General features: G+C 35.9%; 1 long non-coding RNA gene across 1 annotated transcript; it reads left to right on the top strand.

The window, feature by feature from the left end:
• The first annotated feature begins 3,209 nt into the window (after positions 1 to 3,209).
• Positions 3,210 to 22,181, top strand: LOC119873777. Its single transcript, XR_005365229.1, has 3 exons — positions 3,210 to 3,419; positions 7,967 to 8,087; positions 22,092 to 22,181. It is a non-coding gene; the product is annotated as an uncharacterized LOC119873777 (long non-coding RNA).
• Positions 22,182 to 22,452: the final 271 nt, after the last annotated feature.

Below are 22,452 nucleotides of genomic sequence, written 5' to 3'. Positions count from 1 at the left end.
ACAGCAGGGGGTTCTGACACTTTCCATGAAAAGGCAGGGTACACTCCACATTTCGTTCCTTTTGTTGCCACCCTACCAGAGCAGGCTGTTGATATCAATTTGATTAAGAAAAAGCCTGGCTTCCCTGTCTGTCTACTTTCATTCCTTCAGATGGAGTGACTCGGCTCTAAGATTTCTGTTTAAGGAAAGCCCCCAAACAGTGTCCTTCCCTGTGGGACCCATCAGCGAGCATCACATTCTACCCCATTTATAAGCTTAGAATTTATATTTGATCTCGATGGTACAATTGAGCAGCTTGAGGAAATTCACTGGTTGATCAGAAGGACAGCAAAAAGCAAATACTTTTCACACACCAGATGGATAATTTTGCTTCCTCTGAATGACCATCAACAGAAAAACTTATCTTCCACATGGTCAAATCAGACCTTTATTTGCTAGGAGAGCCACTTTCCTCAGATAGCTCATCTCCTCTCCATGCCATGACTGGCTATTGTTAGTTTTTGCACCAGAGTTTCCCCTCTATTCATGCAAACACCCAGCTGTGATCTCTAAAGGCATTTTAAGGTGTAAGTCTTCAGTGGGATATTTTTTCTTCCTCCTTTATGGTCGAGAGTTAGGAATGCTCTTGCCTGCATCTTCAGAGGGCTCTCCAAGCAGTCAGATAATATTCCAGTACAGTGAGAAAGCCTTCAACTCTGCTTTCTCTTCACCTCTTGACAGCCAGGACCAGAAAGAAGATGCCTGCCACCCCAGGATGGTTAAGTGGCTTTGAGGAGGTGCTCTAGTGTTGGAACAGACCTGACTTCTCTCAAATATGGGAAATTGAGCCCAGAAAGAAGAAAGGTAAAAAAATTCATGACTTTCCACAGTGATTTTTCTAGCGCTCAAGTCCTGCTTAGAAAGACACACACACACATGCACATATACATACTCCCACATTCCCCACCCACATGCAAATTTGATTTAAATACATTATAAAGATTGCAAATTCTCCAAAATGAGATATGCTTTTTAAAACTGGTTGAAAAAAAAAAAAAGCAGCATCTACTTTTTTCTTGGTGCAAAACCACTCTTAAGACATTAATATTGGCAGGTACTACAGATATCGTTAAAGAAGAATCACTCAGGGCCACATCATCAGGCAGTCGATTTTATTCCAATACCACCAAACTCCAGCAATAGGAGGCAGAGCATAGTTACTTAGCTTTGCTGATACAAAAGGTGGGAGTTTTTTAAGTGCTGGGATGAGCTAATAGAAAAGTACTGGAGGTTGTTGATCAATGAAATATGCCTTGTTATGATAACACTGAGTTACTACTGAGTCAGCAACTGCTTTTCTCTGTTATTATGTCATCTGTGTTTGCTAATTGGTGCCCATCAAAGTTAGGCTCCTGCCAACTGAGAGACTGGAAGATGGGGTACTACCTCCCTCTGGGTTTACATTTCAAAGAGAGTTCCTAGGTCCATGAGAAAGACTTTTATATGGGTTATAAACTTACAAGAGGCTGAGAGAGGATTCACATCTCCAAGGGGCAAAGAAAGAATTTACAATGGCAAGTTTTCTGAAGTATTTTTGACTACCTAAAAACTTTACTGTTAATAGACTACTATTGACCGGGTCAATAATAATCGATGGTTGATTAATACATATTTTGTGTACGTATGTATGTATTTATTTATTATATACTATCTTTTTACAACAAAGTAGGCTAGAGAAGAGAAAATGCCATTAAGAAAATCATAAGGAAAAGAAAACACATTTACAGTAGGGTATCATATTTATCCAAAAATATCTGCAGATAAGTGGACCTGTGCAGTTCAAATCCATGTTGTTCAGTGGTCAACTATATATATTTCTCTCAATTTGTGGATTCATATGTCAGAATTACTTATCAAATCAGGTTCTATAGGGAAAATACCCCAAATGTCAAAGTATTGATTTTAATAGGCAGTGTATTAGTTATAGAAGAGTTTCTCTTCACATATATATGTATATATATATACACACACACCTATATATTTCAATAAACAGTCTTTGATTAGCTATAGGACACTTGAGTTCTTGACACCTCATGCAACCAATATCATGAAGAAATGAAATAAAGCTCAGAGGCCCATAATGAGGTTAGAAAGTTCTCAAAAGAGGAACCACACTAAGAGAACACTGTTCCTCCCACACTATATTTTTACCAGCCTATTAGGCTCTTGGAAGTTGTGGAGAACTGTATGGCCTTTGATTTCTATTTAGAGGATGAAATTTTCTGCCTTATGCGGATCATGCAAAGTGGTCTAACTGCTAAATAATTCTGAAAAGGAATTTTAAAAGCCTAGAAACGCAAAGAGAAAAACTCTCAGGGCATATTGAGATATTATCTGGATAATCTTTTTCTAAGGAGCTTAGATACCCATACAAAGACATTAACTTTCTGTTCAAATAAACAAGGCAAATATTTATTCTTCTCAGAGCCATCATTTCCTCATTTGTGAAATCAGGAGAATAATCTACTGTGTTGGGTGGATTTAATGAGACCATATATGTTAAGTACCTGTTGAAAAGTGGAGGCTTAAGAAGGATAGCTTTTATATTCATAGGACAATACTGGCAATACTAACTTTAAGATTCTATAACTACTTACAATGGAAACATTTTTTTTTTTGGAAACATTTTTTAAACATATTACTTCATTGCATTCCTAAACCCAATCTGCTGGACAAATAGAACTTTGTTGGTGACTTGAGATCATTGGCATTGAATGATCTAGGTAGGAATGATGGCACTAAGATTTTGAAAATTCTACAGGGTGTTTGCCTAACATCACAGTTCACAGTTCTGTTCAGAAGTTTGAGGTTACCAGAAATCTAGGCTCCATATTAAGTAACCGTGAATTTCCTTAGTTCTGGGCTACATTCAGAAAATAGTAAGGGAGGGCATATTTCATTCAAAGGCCTAAATGGCAAAATAGAGTTTATTTGGATAACTCTACTGCAAGATAAAAAGTGACCTTACACTGGGAATAGATAAACAGTCATGTAGAAATAATTATAGTCCCAAAAAGAATTCTCAAATCCCGAGTTTTAATAAAAATGTGGGTCAACCCAGGAAATAGGAGATAGCCAGGGGCAAGCAATATTCTTCAGCATATAAGGTTAACAGAGAAAAAAAAAAAAAAAACAGAGGTTGTGGGCAAAGCGTCTGAGTTAATGGCAGATGATTTCAGCCCTCCAGAAAGCCTTTTGGACAAGAAATTCATAGCTAGAGGGACAATGTATCAGAGGAATTTAAGTGTTTATCTTAGACTTAAATGCTAAAACCCTCCAAAATATGTATTTAGAGCTAAAGCTTGGGCAATTAGAAATTTATTAGTTTGAGGAAGAAATTAAAGTGGCCCAGACAACATCAGAATTAAAGAAGATATCAAGTAAGTAAAGAAGATATCACAGCAGATAAAAAAAATAAATAAATAAATTCACCCTGTGGTCAGGCTTCACATAAAGATATCTGTCTGGGAAGAGGGTGAGGGATCCTTCCACTGCCTAATACCAAGATTGACAGCACCACAGAGAAAGGGGATCATGGAGTTCACATTCCAGTGGGAGGCAAGAGATAAATACATCACTAAGAGTTTTGTGTTTTCCAGTTGTCAGAGAAGAGGGGAGCTGGATTCAGCACAAGGTTAGAAGAGAGGACCATTCTCTGTAGATTGCAAGAGGTCAATGCTGTCTAAATACCTATCAGGAATGGGTTTAATGGTTTTTGGAAGCTGATGCAATTATAAATAATGGGATATGTCATGCTTACCTAGAGCTCTGTATTAAAAATGAGTTGTACTAAAGCAACTCCGTATTAAAAACAACTTGAAGAAATCATTAAAAATAATCACAATTAGCATATACGTTACAATGGGTGCTTGGAGGCGAGTACAGAAACAGCAGTAAGCAAACGCTTGATTGGATTTCCTGCTGGAGGAAGTTAGGAAAAAAACTGAAAACTTGAAGAGTTTAAATGTTCAGGCTATGATTTATAATAATTAGAGAGAAGGCAAGCTCTCAGTGCTTAGAGTATGAGTATTTTCATCCTCTTTAATCTGCAAAATGTTTTTTCAGAGAGAATAAGTAATTCAAGTTCTCATTGGTAAAGTCTTTTACATTATTCAGGGAAGATTCTCAATCAACCAACAGTTATTTCTAAAACATTATTTATGTGCCTAGTGCCAAGATAAATACTGTGAAAGGTAAAAGAGAACTGTGAGATACTGACTGCTGCCTTTGAATAGCTCATAGTCTAGCTGGGAAGTCAAAATTGGTGTTATGGAATTATTGAAATGCACTAACAGATAACAAACTCTAATGTGTAACATCAATCCAGACGGAACTGTAAACAGGGAGTGCTCAGAGGAGATAAGCGTAGACGAGGAGGGAGACCCACTTCCACTGAGGGGGTAGATTTTGACTTGTGTGTTGTCGGCAGAAACGTTCTGGGCGAACTTAGCTAGAAATACCTTGTGGAGAGAGATGACATGTTAAAAAGCCCACAAGACAAAAAAAAGGAATGTTATGACAATTGAATACTGTATTCTTCTAACAATATGACATTCTTGAAAAGGCAAATCTATGAGACAATAAAGAGATCAGTGATTTTGGGGGGTTAGTGGAGAGATAAATAGAGCACAGAGGAATTTTTAGGGAAGATAATACACTGTATGCTTTTATAATGATAGACACATGTCACTATACATTTTTTTTTTTCCAAACCCATAGAAGGTACACCACCAAGAATGAATCTTAAGGGAAACTGTAAACTTAGGTAATCATGATGAGTTAATGCAGGATCATCCTTCATAAAAAATGTATCATTTTGAGGTGCCTGGGTGGCTCAGTCTGTTGTGTCTAACTCTTCATTTTGGCTCAGGTCATGATCTCAGGGAGGTGAGATTGAGCTCTGAGTCCAGCTTTATGCTCAGTGTGGCATCTACTTGAGATTCTTTCCCCTTCCTTACTATCCCCCTCTGCTCCCCCACCCCCACCCTCACATGCTCTCTCTCTCTAAAATAAATAAATAACTAACATATTTTTAATAAAAAGTATTATTTTGGTGAGTGATGTTGATGGTAGGTGAGGCTATGCATATGTAAGGGCAGAGGATATGTGGGAAATCTCTGTACCTACTTCTTGATTTTGCTGTGAACTTAAAACTGCTCTAAAATATTAAACTTTTTAAGGTTTTATTTATTTATTCATGAGAGACACACACAGAGAGAGGGGCAGAAACACAGGCAGAGGGAGAAGCAAGGCTCCATACAAGGAGCCCAATGTGGGACTCGATCCCGTACCCCAGGATCACGCCCTGGGCTAAAGGCAGATGCTCAACCACTGAGCCACCCAGGCATCCCTATTTTTAAAAATTTTTAAAGGGACTATGTTAGAAAACAGTTTCCATTCTGCTGCAGAAATCATTAGGAAAAAAAAATGTGCTCTCAATATTAAAAAAATCAACCTGCAGATAGAATATATTTGGTGTCAATAATGTGTCCAAAACAGACATTTCCCGAAATCTCTACTTCATCTTCACTTTCACCTTAGTTTTCTTAAATCAGGAAGGAGAGAACCTTTGCTCAGTATCATAGTGGAAGCTTTTTGTAAACATGTTTGCTATGGGCTTTATTGGGGAAGATTTCTGGACCATTGCCTTTTTTGCAGATTTATAAGTTGGGTTCATCTGTGAAGGGTGAACTGACAGATTCTTGGGTAATATCTCTATTTCATCCTCTATTCAGTCCAACCTTCTCTAGAACTCGCTCTTCCTTGACTTTCAGATTGTCAGTCTGCTCTCCTTCTGTCCATTGCCCTCGCCTGGTTTTAGTTGATGACAGTTCACTTACTTTTTCTGAGACATAGATTCAACAGTTCTGGGCCATTCTCCTGTCCCTAGAGGGCCAGCTCTATCCTCCTATAGGTTCATCAGGGGAAGGTACTGGAAGTTTACGATTTTCAAATCCTTTTAACAAGACATCCTGACCCTGTCTGCTGTGCACTTGTCTGTTGTCCTACCTGAAACATCCCTGTGATATCTAAATTTTCTGTGTAGGGTGAGCACGACTGGAAGACAGAGAGGGAGACAGAAAAATCTCATTTGCCCAACTGTGCAAATGGATTTCAGAAAGTATTCAGGGACCAAACTAATTGTTTAAGAAGCTGTATGTTTTATGATCATCTCTATGATAACCAGAGAGCCCAGAGAGTTGTATAAGTTCTCATTTGTAATTTTAATACCTAGAGTCAGACATCTAGAAATACTTATTTTTTGCAGATGTTCAATAAACAATACTTTTTAAAGTAGAATAATCTTTACATATTTCTAAATTATTTGTACAGTGGATTACATACAAGTCCACAAGAAATTCTTAAAGGAAAAACAGTTCAAAAAGCAACTGCAAAAGTATAATTTGTAGACTCTATCTGGGCAGCAATTACTTCTTCTGAAAAAAAAAACATTTCTACATATCATATTCGGGTAAATGGGAGTTTTCAGGAGTTTCTAAGACATTATTCAAAAGACCAATGTTCTTTTGTCTTGTAAACTCTACCATATTAGTATGGACTTGACTTAGGAAAATTTTTCATTCTCTCTTTACTAGCCCTAGTCATATATTCAAGTAATCTCTATAAAGTTAGGTTCTACATTTCTAAAATGATGAGTTTTTTTTAAATTTCACATTTACTGAACATTTACACTGCATCAGAATCCTGATTTTATCCTGATTTTACATATGACATGAAATTAGATGTAGCTAGGTACATTTGTCAGGTAAATTCCTGACAAAGTGGGTCCCAGTCCTATGGGTTTTACTCCCAGCTCCATCACAGAATACATTGTAATCTTCACCAAATTACTTAACTCTTACAGTGTATCTCTATAGTAACATGTGGAGGTGGGTGACAACAGGAAAAAATGTGGCATACAATTTTTTCTTTTAAATGAAGTTAATTCTTCTTAAGTAAATTAACATCTCAAAGCTGCACAAATTTTTGGAAATAATAAATTTAGCCCTGAATGCATAAAGTTACCCAAGGAATTTACCATTGAAATAAATGAATAATAAAAATCCTGATATTTTTGTATTTATAAGGACAAAGGTACATACAGACTTTTGGGAATTTTTGTCTAGGTAATGTCTATTGAATTACCTGAACTTTATTCAAATATTTTCAAGAAATCTAATAAGGTAATGGGAGCAGAGGAGTGCTTTGAAAAAAAGGTTTAGAAATGACAGGTTATTTATTAAGCCTTTAACTGCTATAAATCCCAGTTGTTTACCAAAATGGATAAGAAATCTGGCAACAATGTGCAGTAAATTATTAAAACAATGAAAACAAAATCTAGAGAGAAAAGAAAGCCAAGTCAAAACAGAATATTAACAGTTTCATAATATGGATACAATTAGGGACTACACAAACATGAAGAAAAGAGAAATTAATTCAAGATGGGCAGATGAAGGACTTCACAAAATGCTAGATATTGGCCTTGAGTATGGACAGGGTATGGATATATGAGAGGAAAGAGAAGAAGCATACATTCTTATGCTATATGGAAAGAGTAGGGGAAAAGACTCTGGTTGAGGTGGGGAAAAGGAAGATGGGCAGAAATTACTCCATAGGATATAAAATATCTATTATTTTTCCTCAAGAAGTAGACTCAATGTAAATAAATCTGACAATGAAGAAGAATCCCATGGTTTGAAACCAGTCGAGCAGCTCTAGGGTGACCTCCGTAAGAGCGAAGGAGGACTGGAAGTCCTCCTGACTCACATGCCTCCTCTACCACAGACAGACATAGAGACCTCCTGTCAGAGGAAACAAGGGAAGATGAAAATTGCACTGCATTCAAGAGAAGTGTAATGGAAAAAAGAACCTATGGTTCCCTGTGCTTTTGTTATTCTCTTTTTAATTTAAAGCTGTCACTTTTCAGGAAACTATATAATGCTCTCAGACCAAATGCCAACCTCAAGCCAGGAGGACCCTGATAAAGTCTATTCTTTTGAATAAGGAAATGCAACCTTTCAGAGGCTTTTTCTCTGGGACCAAGCCAAGTAAGTGTGCTTTGCTTCTTTGAAGTTTCCTATAGGGATGGAGGTGAAGGATAGGAGGTAGGTTGAATGTACTTTCAGCCTCTATCTCTTCGCAGAATCCACAATCCACACTGCATTCTCTCTTTAAGGGCTCATCAGCCTAAATTCCTTTGCTTTCATCAGTTTGAAGCAACACATTATTAGTGGCATCACAATGACTTTTTTTCCAGGAAACTTAATGCACTTTAGTTCCATGTCAGATGCCTTTAACTAAATGCATCTGCAAATAATTGTTTTAAAGGATAACCAATTGTTTTGACATGTACAGGGCAAGGCTTTAAATAGATAAAGTGGCATTAAATTTGGGGTGTGAAGCTTCTAGAGTTGGGCTTTGAATGTGCATATGGTATTCAAGTGCACCACTGACATGCTCTCTTGCTAAGTGGCTTATTATTTCAACTACTATAGACATAGGGTTCAGATCACCTCTTGGTTCACACCCTCATTACAATGGCATCATCTACCACTACTATGGCTAATTTCCTAGGCTTATCTCTTTCTGGTCCCTGGGGGAGTTTCTGCGAAAAATGTCATTTTGGTGGGAAAATGTAGTAGTTATGAATATGTTCATCTTCAGACTTTTATATAAACTCCTTTCAAGGAAATAGGTAAGAATCAATTCCATGGGGGAAAAGAAAATTCACTCTGTGTTTAGGGCACTTCCAAGGACAGCTGTGTTAACATGACCAACAGAGCAATCCCTCTGTTAATGAAGATGATGTGTTCTGAAAACACATTCTGGTAGATCTATTCCTATCTGAGCTAAAAGATGGAAGTCCATTGATGGCATCTAGAAATAACATGTCCTTCCTATACTTTTAGGTGGGACAAGACTCCTTCCCACCACACCTGAAATCTGCAGTTTTTTAAAGGTCGTATTCTTGCCTTGCTTAAGGCAACCAAAGGTGACCATGCCGTGAAGCACAGTCGTTCCCTCATCTGGGCCAGGATCTCAGCAAATCTAGGGGCATCAACGCTTAAGACTGAGTCAATGTCACTTCCTTCCTAGCAGCTCTCAGCTCAGGCTGAGGAGCAAGGACAGGCCCTTGAATCTTCCTGTGATAACAACAGGAACAATGTTAGCAGTGCAAACAGCAACCGTTGGTTTAGGAGAGGAGGAATCCTGACCTGTTTCCAGTGGAGAGACATTACCTAAAGCTTTGCTCTCCAACTGTCACTCACTATTCCTCAGGAGAAGAAGACAGTCTTACCCGAATGGGGAGTTGAAAAAAAAAAAAAAAGAGAGCCACGAAAATATGGCTGAGGACCACTGGCACTGTTCACAGAATGTGTACTCTGGTTCCCTCTCTGCTGTGGGAGAAGACTGTCCCTTCTGTGGATCCTTGAATTGTCAGAGTTTGAAGTGGGAAATCAAATTAATTCAGGAATATGATATTACCACACTTACTTAGCTGCAGCCCTAACACCACATTTTCTAATCAGTTTGCCAGTAACATTCTGATCTCCAACTAATACTTATGTTTACCTTTTAATTGATTCTGAATTCAGGAAATGAACTAGGGTATTATTTATGAGCCTCACCAGTGATAGCATCCAATGCTAACAATTATGGGCCATTCACTACATTCTGGATACCATACTGAATACTCATTATTATAGCATTGTGGCTAATTGCTTAAACTCTGGAGACAGAAAGCCTGGGTTCAAATCTCATACATCACATATTCTTTAATTTGGGAATATTACAAAACCTCTTTGTCTCTCGTTTCTCTCATCTGAAAAAAGAGGAATTAGACTAGCTCCTATCTCAGAAAATTGTTGTGAAAATTCAGTGGATTACATGTAATATATTTAGAAAAATCCCCAGCACATAGTACGTGACATTTCTTACTACATCCCAGTAAGTACTTAATTTGTCTAAATTTTGTAGATATGTAGACTGAGACTGAGAAAAGTTAAATACATTTCTCAGGAAGTGCTCACTGTTGACAAGTTTGAAACTAGATGTAGCTAACTATAGTGCTCAGGTTCTGACCTCTGTATTTTGTTCTGAATAGTGATGTTTATTAAGACAAAACTGGTGAATTGAAAGAAAAGGGGCAGGGAAAGCTAAAATTCCTTCATCTGTCTTGTTTTTCTGTACAATAAATAAATGTCCACTGTTTCACATTGTAGTAGCAATCTTCCCTGCATACTCTTTAACCAATATTGTCCTTTCTTAGCATCTATATGTAATCGAATTTCCACAACCATGTTTTAAGAATTGTTCACCTTAAGGCTGTCACTAAAGTTATACCTAAACTATCATTCATATACTTGTAAGAAGTTTCCATTCTTAAAATAAAAATACTTGCCCCTCCCCTCCTGTACAAATAAAAAAAATCAGGTATATTTAAAGGCATTCTTTATAGTTGAAATTTCCAAGTATGACATTCCTATTTTTAACAAAAATCTGTTAAGTAATTTAAAATATGTCTTGGTGAACTCACTTATTGAATTTTCTCTGTAGACTCAAACCCCTAAGTTGAGTCAGATTCCTTACCAATCAGAACATTATTTTATCAGATTGACTTTCTGGTGGAGTATTGTTTCCAGTTGGGTGGTATGTTTCAAGGCCAAAAAATAGTCTGTCATAAAGAGAAATGGCATAGGAATATGGAACATGGTCATCACAGATGCATGAATTCTCTTAGTGTTCTGATTCACAATGGATTCTCTCAATTTACTCACTTTTAATGTATTGGGCTGTGGAAGCAGGAAAGAGAATTATGAAAGCCTGAATGATGACCAGCACCAATTTGTCACACAGCAGTTAGAAAAAAAAAAAAAAAAAAAAAAGGCTAGCCTAAAAGAATATTTAAGTCTACATGAATCCGAAGAGGATTCTAAAGGACTAGAGTGGACCAGTGTAGACAATATGGCCCACTCAGTTAAAAATGTGGAGATACTCACAAACAACCTGGCTATTCAATCTAGTTGCTTGACATATTTCTATGGAAACTTTGACAAATTGTGCATGCATTTGCTCTATATCTAGCATGATTTTTTGCCAACTCATATAATGCATACATAAAGGAACTTCACTTCCCCTATGGCATTTCCAGTAGTTTCTATACAGTTCTAATCAATATACAGAGGAATGGGGCCAACAAAGTTGCTTAGCTAAGGAGACTTTGACAGGAAACAGCAGCTCTCTTGCCTCTCAATGCCAGCCTTCACTCACAAGAAAACTTTGAGCCTCTGACTCTGGAGCTTTAAGTAAAAGGTTGTCACCAAAAGTAGACAGGTGGGTTGTCCAAGCTTATTAAATATGTCTGTATCTGACAGTAATTGTTTCTATTATTTATCCCTACCTGAATGATAAGGACTTCTTAATTAGTGCCTAAGAAAGTAAATGAGGATTTAATTGACAGAAACAGTGTGCATGGTTTTCCTGTAATGAAGTCAGTCATGTAATGAAGCATAAGCCAGTTTATTACTCTACCCAAGCACAAACTACTAAATTGCTACAGTAGACATTTTCTGAATTTCACCTATCGTTGTTATAAGCAATGTGGGACATTAGCAGGTATTTATATATATATAAATAATATATAATTTATATATTATAATACACAATATATATTAATATATAATATATAATATATATAATTTCCTTGATACTGCCTTAATTTCAGCTTATACATTTATTAAATAAAGTTTTCTGCAGGATAATACCAAAAAACTTCAATGAATAAGGAGAGTTGGCATTCCTGCTTCTAAAAAGATTATCATTCTTACTTAAGAAAATGTAGCATGCAAGCCAAGTCACTCTTCAAAGTTATGAAAGACTAAGCTACGTTTAGGAGGAAAGCAAGAGAGGGGAAAATTAATGAAGCCAAAAAAAAAAAAAAAGTATCTGGAGAAAAAGAAATACATAAAGAAAAGACTAACATTGAGGTTTTCTTTTTCCCATTCTATGAGACTTCCTTTTTTCCAACAGAATTCTCTTCTCTTAACCTTCTTGATAGAAGGCAGATTGTCTTTGGTAGATTCTTGCAAGTTCTGGTTCTATCACCCTCAGCTCTCCAAGACATAGAATAGTGGTAACAAACATAAATGACACCCACATAATATTTTTCTTCACGATTTACTCATAAGGCTCAGTGGGCACTTGCCCTTGGGCATACCACTATATGTTTCTATCTCCCTTCCCCATTTAATGATTGTAATAACCTCATATGTTATCCTATTCTCTCATCTATATCATAGTACAGGCTGCCATTTTAAACTCTATTATTTCTTGAATGGTTCCTCATTGACACAGCAATATGACCTCTATCCAAATTTATTATTAATTCATTGTGGGAAAATTTATTTACATTTCTTTTGTATCACCAAATATATGAGGCAATGCTGAGTCCATAAAAAGTATACATCGATTATGTGATATGTGTTCAACAATCTAAAGCAAGGGGATCATAACTTGTTTGTTTTACAGAGGTTGAAAATTCTCTCACGCTAAGTGCTGCTGGTGCGAAGAACCAAATATTCAATGCAATTGAATCTAAACATATTCAGATGATTTTCCTAATAACAGTTTTCAGAATTTTAGATCCAGAAGGCAACTTACAAAATGATGCAACTAGCTAACTCTGTTTTATCTTTTTTTATATGTGAAGAGTCTCAAAGTCAAGATATTTTGGGATTTGATCAATATTGTGAACTATTAGCTGAAGATCCAAAATTAGTACTTTTGATCTTCTTAATATCTGTGGCTAGTATGGAACTGTGTCTTATTCTAACTATATTCCTTTTATAAAAGTTATGTTTTTTAAGTTTAGAGATTTAAAAAGATTTCTAAAAATAAAACCTATCTTGGTTATAATCACATCTTTCAGATTAAATATTTTTTATTCAGTATTTTCCTTACACAAATGTAAATATTATGTATTTATATTTCAGTGCTTTGTCAAATTGATGTCTTTCTTCGTGATTACATGATGTTGACTGTCTTAAATATGGCAAAATTGAATGGAAGGGGAAGATTCTGGCTTATTTTGATGGGCTTAAAGTTATTTTTTATAGATATGTTAAATAAGAATATTGAAATAATATTAAGGCATATCACCTTTTCCTATATAGAAATATTCCAAAATATTTCACAGACTCAAGAACTGTACTGCACTAATCTGAATAGGAATGGGAGGCCTTGACCTTCACCCATTGTCCCTTCTCACTCTGGGCTTCCAAAGCATCTCCGAATGGTATGAATGCTGTGGGAAGTTGGCTTAAAGGCCATTACCACAGGAGGTTTCTAGCTGATTCATGTTGATGATGCTTTCAGCCCCTGTTAGGAACCTTTCCATGAATGTCCCACTCTTGTGCCATCCTCACTTTGCAAGGAAAGGTGATGCAGACACAGACACAGACAGCTTTCTGTGGCCAACTACACTAAGGAAATTTGTCCTACAGATTATGGGGCAGTTATAGGACAAAAAAAAAGAATTCTGGAGAAACAAGTCCTTCTTAGATCAAAGCTGGTACACTCCAAATTTTATCTGAAATATATTACTATTATATTCCAGTAAGTCTAATGAAACAAAATGAAACATCTCACAGCCACTCTGCCTGACCTTGGAAAGATATGGCCCCCAAACAGATCATGTGACAAATTTTTAAATTATATAATTCAGACAGTGTGGTACTGGCACAAAAACAGACACACAGATCAATGGAACAGAATAGAGAATCCAGAAGTGGACCCTGAACTTTATGGGCAACTAATATTCGATAAAGGAGGAAAGACTATCCATTGGAAGAAAGACAGTCTCTTCAATAAACGGTGCTGGGAAAATTGGACATCCACATGCAGAAGAATGAAACTAGACCACTCTCTTTCACCATACACAAAGATAAACTCAAAATGGATGAAAGATCTAAATGTGAGACAAGATTCCATCAAAATCCTAGAGAAGAACACAGGCAACACCCTTCTTGAACTCGGCCATAGTAACTTCTTGCAAGATACATCCATGAAGGCAAAAGAAACAAAAGCAAAAATGAACTATTGGGACTTCATCAAGATAAGAAGCTTTTGCACAGCAAAGGATACAGTCAACAAAACTCAAAGACAACCTACAGAATGGGAGAAGATACTTGCAAATGACATATCAGATAAAGGGCTAGTTTCCAAGATCTATAAAGAACTTATTAAACTCAACACCAAAGAAACAAACAATCCAATCATGAAATGGGCAAAAGACATGAACAGAAATCTCACAGAGGAAGACATAGACATGGCCAACATGCATATGAGAAAATGCTCTGCATCACTTGCCATCAGGGAAATACAAATCAAAACCACAATGAGATACCACCTCACACCGGTGAGAATGGGGCAAATTAACAAGGCAGGAAACAACAAATGTTGGAGAGGATGCGGAGAAAAGGGAACCCTCTTACACTGTTGGTGGGAATGTGAACTGGTGCAGCCACTCTGGAAAACTGTGTGGAGGTTCCTCAAACAGTTAAAAATATACCTGCCCTATGACCCAGCAATTGCACTGTTGGGGATTTATCCCAAAGATACAAATGCAATGAAACGCCGGGACACCTGCACCCCGATGTTTATAGCAGCAATGGCCACGATAGCCAAACTGTGGAAGGAGCCTCGGTGTCCAACGAAAGATGAATGGATAAAGAAGATGTGGTTTATGTATACAATGGAATATTACTCAGCTATTAGAAATGACAAATACCCACCATTTGCCTCAACGTGGATGGAACTGGAGGGTATTATGCTGAGTGAAGTAAGTCAATCGGAGAAGGACAAACATTAAAAGTTCTCATTCATTTGGGGAATATAAATAATAGTGAAAGGGAATATATAAGGGAAGGGAGAAGAAATGTGTGGGAAATATCAGAAAGGGAGACAGAACGTAAAGACTGCTAAGTCTGGGAAACGAACTAGGGGTGGTAGAAGGGGAGGAGGGCGGGGGGTGGGAGTGAATGGGTGACAGGCACTGGGGGTTATTCTGTATGTTAGTAAATTGAACACCAATAAAAAATAAATTAAAAAATAAATAAATAAATAAATAAATTACATAATTCATTATATATATATATATATATATATATATATATATACAACTTTTTAATGAGTAGAATCTGCCTTTATTAGGACTATTCAGGATGTCTGCAGAAACTAATAAACAGCTATTTTAAACAATAATTAAAGCTTGCTTTCTTGATCCCATGTCTGTTACTTTAACATCTGTCTCCTGAACTTTTATCAGTGCCCTGGTATCAGTCCCCTGATATTTATCAGTGTCTGATAAATATCATTAAATCCACATGGATTAGAAGGGAGATCTCACAATGTAGATCACCAAATTCCTACATGTCCATGAGCATTCATCAAACTGTAAATTTTCAAACTAAAACTAAGGACATTGATAATATAACATGTAAACATTAAAATCAATTTACAACTCTACTTGTGATGTTCTATAATTTTGAGAATAAAAATAACCAAGAAATATGTAAATAGAACATATAAGAAAAGAACAAACCAGTTTAACTCAAAGAATAGTCATGTTTTGGGGTCGAAGCAAATGTTTTTATATAGCATTTAGATTCAGAAATAAGAAAAAATGTGTTTTGTAAAGGTTCCCCTCGCTGACTCTTCCTATAAACTGATAGTGTGATTTTCTCTTGGGAGAGTAAACACTTTACTAACTTTATCTCAAACTTACCACCAGACCAGAGAGGAAAGATTGCTCCAAGATGAAGAAACTAGTCTCTGAAAAGACTCTGAAATATAAACCATAGATTATGAATCCCAGTTGACTAGCCATATTTCTTTGCACTAAAGCTGTCTAAACATTTTGAATTTAAAGAAAATACTCTATGAAAAAGCAGTTGGCTCAAGTCATCAATGAAAAACCACTTCTCTGTTAACATTTCTTTTATGTTAAAACAATTATTACTTTGAAAATTTCAAAATTATAGAAATGTAAAAAAGGATAAGATACTGGCTGATAAAATGACTAGGATAAAAAAAACAGGTAACAAGTATTAGCAAGGATATGGAAAAATTTGAACCCTCATACACTGCTGGCACAGCTCCTTTGGAAAACAGTTTGGTAGTTCCTCTAAATGTAAAACAGAGTTACCAGAGGAGACTCAACAGTTTCATTCTTAGGTATATACTCATAAGAAATGAAAACATTTATCTACAACAAATCTTTTACATAAGTGTTCAAGCAGCATTGTTCCCTAATAGCCAAATAACTGAAAACAGCCCAACTATTCAACTAATGTGGGAGGTCCATAAAATGGAATATTATTCAGCCATAGAAAGAGGAGAAGTATTGATATACTCTACAACATGATAAATTCTTGATTCATTATGCTTAAGTAAAAGAAATCAGTCACAAATAATCACATATTATATAATTTCATTCATATGAAATGTCCAGAAGAGGCAACTCTCTAGAGGCAACAGTAGATTAGTGGTTGCTTAGGCCTGGAGGGCTTAAGGGGAAACAGAAAGTGCCTAATTGGTATGGAGTTCCTTTTGAGGGTGATAAAAGTGTCCCAAAATTGATTGTAGTGATGATCACAGGACTTTGTGAATATGTGAAAAAATAAAAAACTATTGAATTTCACATTTTAAATGGATGAATTCTATGGTTTATAAATTACATCTTAATAAGACTGTTTTGAAAAAGTAGATGATATTACCAAAGTAAATGGCCATTTCTTCTACCTTTTATCTTATGGGGAGAACAACAGATTCAGAAGTGACACACTGCATCACTGAAATCAGGGACTCTTTAAAGGTGTTACGTTTTCTTCATTTTATTTCCAGTTCATACCAAAACACTTGGGATTAATAATCAAAATAACTTTATCAATCACCCAGATTGTCCCAGAAATTAAGATCTTTAGGATCATGAAGCCAAGAATGGAGAAGAAAACTGAAGATTTCGGTAGGTAGTTTGGCATATTCCACTGACTGGATCTCTGTTATTTTAGGGAAACAGGACTTTGGGTGGTGGTAGAAGGGTAAATCTGGATTTCTGTTTCCAGTCTAACATCAGGATCTGATCTTCTTTACATCTCTTATGATGATTTGGAAATTTTTACTTCCAAGTCTTTATTTTTTATTTTTTTTTTTTTTTTAATTTTTATTTATTTATGATAGTCACACAGAGAGAGAGAGAGAGAGAGAGAGAGAGGCAGAGACACAGGCAGAGGGAGAAGCAGGCTCCATGCACTGGGAGCCCGACGTGGGATTCGATCCCGGGTCTCCAAGATCGCGCCCTGGGCCAAAGGCAGGCGCCAAACCGCTGCGCCACCCAGGGATCCCTACTTCCAAGTCTTTAAAAGAAAACCGGTAAAAAGAATAGAGCTTTTTCATTTTTATTATTATTATTATTTTAAATACCTGGTTGTTTTGTTTCAATGTAACCTTTAGACCATCTGCAAAGGTACAAACTTGTAACATAATGTGCAAGTGCTATTGTGAACAGTTAGCCAAGCTTCCATCCAGGAACAAAGGTGTTTGACACATACAGAGCTTATTGCCAATTTACTTTAAATAACTGGAATATTAGATTTCATTAGGATATCTCCAGGAAAGAATAGTCACCAAACTCCTGTCAGAAAATATAAGTTACAGTTGAAACAGAAATTACATTGCAGGTCATTTTCTGAGTATTTTAAATTCCTAAGTACCCATGTTCCGCCTGAATTTGAAAGTTAGCGACATTAAAAATATACTTTTCTATTGGAATTAATGAAATAAATACATGGAATTGCTTAGAAGTAAATTTTATACTAAAGAAAAAGAGATACAAAGTAAGACCCATGGGATTTGAATACCAATTCTTGTCTGCCTGACCTTAGACTACAATGGTCGCTGAAATGGGCCAAGCCTCCATTCAAATTATGCTAACAATCCTTGAGATCAGTTTTTTCTCTTCATACCAATAGCAGAGGTAGGACATCCATCTAGAAAAATAAAGATGCTCTTAATAGTGAGAGATTAACATGAAAATGCAAGGCTTGCAAAATTCATATACATGTGTATATGTATATGTCAAAAGTTAAATGGAATCCACTGGAGACTAAAAAAGATGGCAAGTCAAAGAGCTTCTTTCAATTTTCAAGAGGTTTAAACCCTACTTCATCTTTTGGAGGCCACTTTGAATGCAGCTGTTATAAAAGGAGCTTTAAAGAAATGTAATCCATTTTTCATATAATTCACCCACTTAGAGCATATAATTAGCTTTTAGTATATTTAGAGGTAAGTCTAAACACCACTACAATCAATTTCAGAACATTTCATAACCTCTAAAAAAATTCAGTGCCCTTTAGTTACACCCTCATAGCCCTTGTTCCCATTTCCCATACCTAAGCAACCACTAAGCCTTCCGTCTCTATGGATTTCTCTATTCTGGACTTTCGTATGATTGGGATCATGAAGTCTTTTTTCTTCTGTGATTGGCTTCTTTTATTTAGCTTGATGTTTTCAAGGTTCATCCGTCTTGAAACATCAGTATCAGTACTTCATTCTGTTTTATTTTTTATTTTTCATTCCTTTTTATACTTGAATAACTTCCCATTGTAGAGATATACTGCATTTTGTCTACACATTCATCTGTTGTTAAATAATTTTGATATATTGTCTTCCTTAATTCTATACAAAATTCTAAGGGGTTTACCCATTTTGATTATTGGAAAATTGAAGTAACTTTGTATATCATACTAAATTACTAAGTGGAGTTGCTGGGGCTTAAATGCATATGGCCTTCTGCAGAACCTGCAGTCTGTACTATGTTCCATCACCTTAAACATGTTTATCAGAAGTGGGCTAATAGTTTCATGTTTAGGATTTTTTCAGTAGGCAACAATCAACTACTTACAGAAATAGCAATATACAATGGTTATTTATTGCATCATTTATAAAAGTGAAAATCTGAGCACAATTATACTACACAATAACTATGGCTTTGTTAAATAATAGTATATCCATGCTGCCAAATATTATGTAGCCATAAAAATGGAGTTTTCAAGGGGCGCCTGGGTGGCTCAGTCAGTTAAGCATCTGCTTTCAGCTCAGGTCATGATCCCACGGTCCTAAGACCAAGCCCCGTGTTGGGCTCTCTGCTCAGCTGGGAGTCTGCTTCTCCCTTTCTCTCTGTGTGCTCTCTCTCTCTCTCAAAATAATAAAGCCATTTAAAAAGGGGAGTTTTCAAAAAAAAATAATGGTACAGAAAATTGATGAAATCATAGTCTTAAGTAAAAAGAAATATTATTAAAATACCATTTATATTTATATACAGCAGATCCCACTATTTCATATGTTCAATATTCATAAAATATGTAGCATAGTATCAACTTCATGGGGATATTGGGAAGATTAACATATGCAATGTGTTTACAGCAGTACGTATACACATTTATCTGTTAGCCACACACACACACAAATACCAAAGTATAAATATATACACACAAAAATTCCCAGCAGAAAAATTGTGGATGGTTGCAATTTCTTAAAATATTTTTCTCTGTATTTTCTATCCATTCCATAATAAACTCCTAAAGGGTAAAGTTGGTGGAAAGAAATGTCTTAAAGACAAGTAACAAAGCAATAAAACAAACAGAATCATTTTGTTTAACCTTTGTTTCCGTAAGATTAAGGGGCAATTTGAGCCCAAGTAACCACTTCAGGTTTATCCTAGAACATGAAGGCGGCACCATAAAAATAATTCCAAAACTCTATCTAACTTACATCCCTAAGTGTGAAAAAGTGATTTCTGTTTATAGACTGAGGCCTGTTTTGAAAAGGAGATTACCAAAATGATCCCAGTAAAAAAACAGATGCTTAGCAATCTTGAAATGTACGGTAGGCTATGTGACAGAGTACGTTTGCCACTGTCAGATGTTGCTTATTAACCCCCCACCTAGCAAAGCACGCAGTTAGACTGGGGAAGAGCCTGCAAAACCATTTTCTTCCCAGGAGACAATTTGTTGGTATGTCAGCTGCAGAAGACAGTTTTCCGAAAATCACTCATATCTTCTTTTTAATAGCTCATACTTAATTAACACTCTTTCTCCCTCCATTTTAAACCAATATAAGACAGCTGTCAAAAGCTGATTTAACTTGCCCTAAGTAATGTTTCATTAGATATTAAAAGCTTTTATATCACTTTTGCATCCTGCAGATATAGAGAAGAGAGAAGAAAACACAGGAAAACAAAACCAAACCCTAAGAGGAATTCATTTACACACACCCACCTGCCTTTCAACTGCCATGCCAACACTAACACAAGAGGAACTTATGGGGGTTCAGACTTAGGATGACAGGTCCCGCTTCTTTCTCTAAGTGTATTTTTAGAGTATTCCTTTGCAGATTAAAAAAAATAGTACAGGTATACAATTCCTTATCTGAAATTCCAAACAGTAATAAATAAATAAAGCTCTGAAAGCCAGAGATTTTGCAACTCATTTTGTGATAAAAGGTGACCTGACCTGAACTGATCTAAAGCCAAGTCGGTGCTACTTACCATGCGTATCCATACTTTTGCTTGTGAAGGATTAATGTGCATGAATACAAGAGGTTGTCTCAGATCCCACTGAAGGTATAGGCTATTATAAAGTGTATGTACATCATAAACCTCCTCGATTTCAAAAATTTCTCAATTCCAAATCATATTTGGCCATGCTGGTTTTGAGAAAGGGAATGTAGGCCTGCATATTCATATTGAAAAAACATTGTTCAAGGAAAGCATGAAAATTAAAACTAAAATTAAAATGTTATCCTACTACCAGAACCAACAAGTGTGAACATTTTGGTGAATGTTTTTACTGTTTTTCCCCCCTCTAGTTATATATACCTAAATGATGAATACAGTATTTTGTGACTTCTTGCTCCATTTAATACTATATCATAAACTTCTTTCCTCATAAATATAGATCTACCACATTATCATAATGGGATATTATAAACGTGCACTATGACATACTTACCCAAATCTCTGATTTTAGGTTATAGATATTTGGGATAAATATTTTAGGATATTTGTTTCAAAGTGATCACAGCCTTAAATCACACTGTGCTAAATATCTTAAAGTATCACTATTTTAGAAGATAGAAGTGTAATTGCTGAGTAAGAGAACAGGAGTATATTACATTTTGACGCATATTTTTCAGACTGCCTTGCAGAAGTATGATACCGATTTACATCTTCAGCTGCATTGTGAAACAGTGCTCCTTTTCCCACACCATCACCAGCACAGAGTTTAAAAATCTTTCAGGGGCACCTGGGTGGCTCAGTGGTTGAGCATTTGCCTTTGGCTCAGGTCATGATGCCAGCATCCTGGGATCGAGTTCCGCATCAGGCTCCTCCCAGGGAGCCTGCTTCTCCCTCAGTCTATGTGTCTGCCTCTCTCTCTATCTCCCATGAATAAATAAAAGCTTTTTAAAAAATCTTTCAAATATTTAACACAAGCCGTACATGCCCCCCCCCCATCAGTTTTTACTATATATTTACCTAGAGGGCCTGACTATATTAGACAATAAAGTTATCTAAGGAAAGTAATCTAGGGAGATAAAACCATCCAGCCTGTGCCCTATTCTGCACATTAAAAAAAAAAAAAAAAAAAAAAACACAGTCTATTTTAAATGACTGTTACATAATATATTATTTTCTTCTGGACTTCTAAAATGAGGGAACCAAAGAAGACCTTTGTGTCCAAATTCTTTCCACAGCCCAACTTCATAACAAAGTAGATCAAGAGTTTTGTCAGATAAACTAAAAATGCTACCACCTGTTTGCACCATAATATTAATTCATATTCTAAGACATGCCATGGTCCAAAGCTCTCAGGAAAACATTCCTATAGGTGAGGGAGACAAGCAACCATTGGGAGATAAGGTGATAGAATATGTTTGTTCCTTAATTTACTAACTGCCTCACATTGATAAATCTTTCTGCATCTCATTTTTTATAGGTAAAATGAGAATTATTTAACCAGTAGCATAAGGTATGAAGAGATCAAATGAATTATTTTATGTGAAAACAATCAGCAAAAAGTAAGTGCATGATAAGTATTAGTTGGATTCAAACAAAAGTGGGTTTTCATGATTCTATTCATTCATTCAGCAGATAGGTTTGTGTATTTATTATTGTTACAGGACCCTTCTTACTTGATTTTGTTCTGCAAAACACACTTGGGGAAATACAGGTTCTGTTCAAATGTCTACTTTGCCATTTAATGACCTGTTCCTCTTTAAGTTGCTCATTTGCAAAGAGGAGATTTTATTTATTTATTTATTTATTTATTTATTTACTCACTCACTTATTTATTTATT

The sequence above is a fragment of the Canis lupus genome, chromosome 10, assembly GCF_011100685.1.
Source record: "Canis lupus familiaris isolate Mischka breed German Shepherd chromosome 10, alternate assembly UU_Cfam_GSD_1.0, whole genome shotgun sequence".
In the NCBI taxonomy this organism is placed as follows: domain Eukaryota; kingdom Metazoa; phylum Chordata; class Mammalia; order Carnivora; family Canidae; genus Canis; species Canis lupus.
Note: the sequence above shows the minus strand (reverse complement) of the source record. Positions and strands in the feature narration are given on the sequence as shown.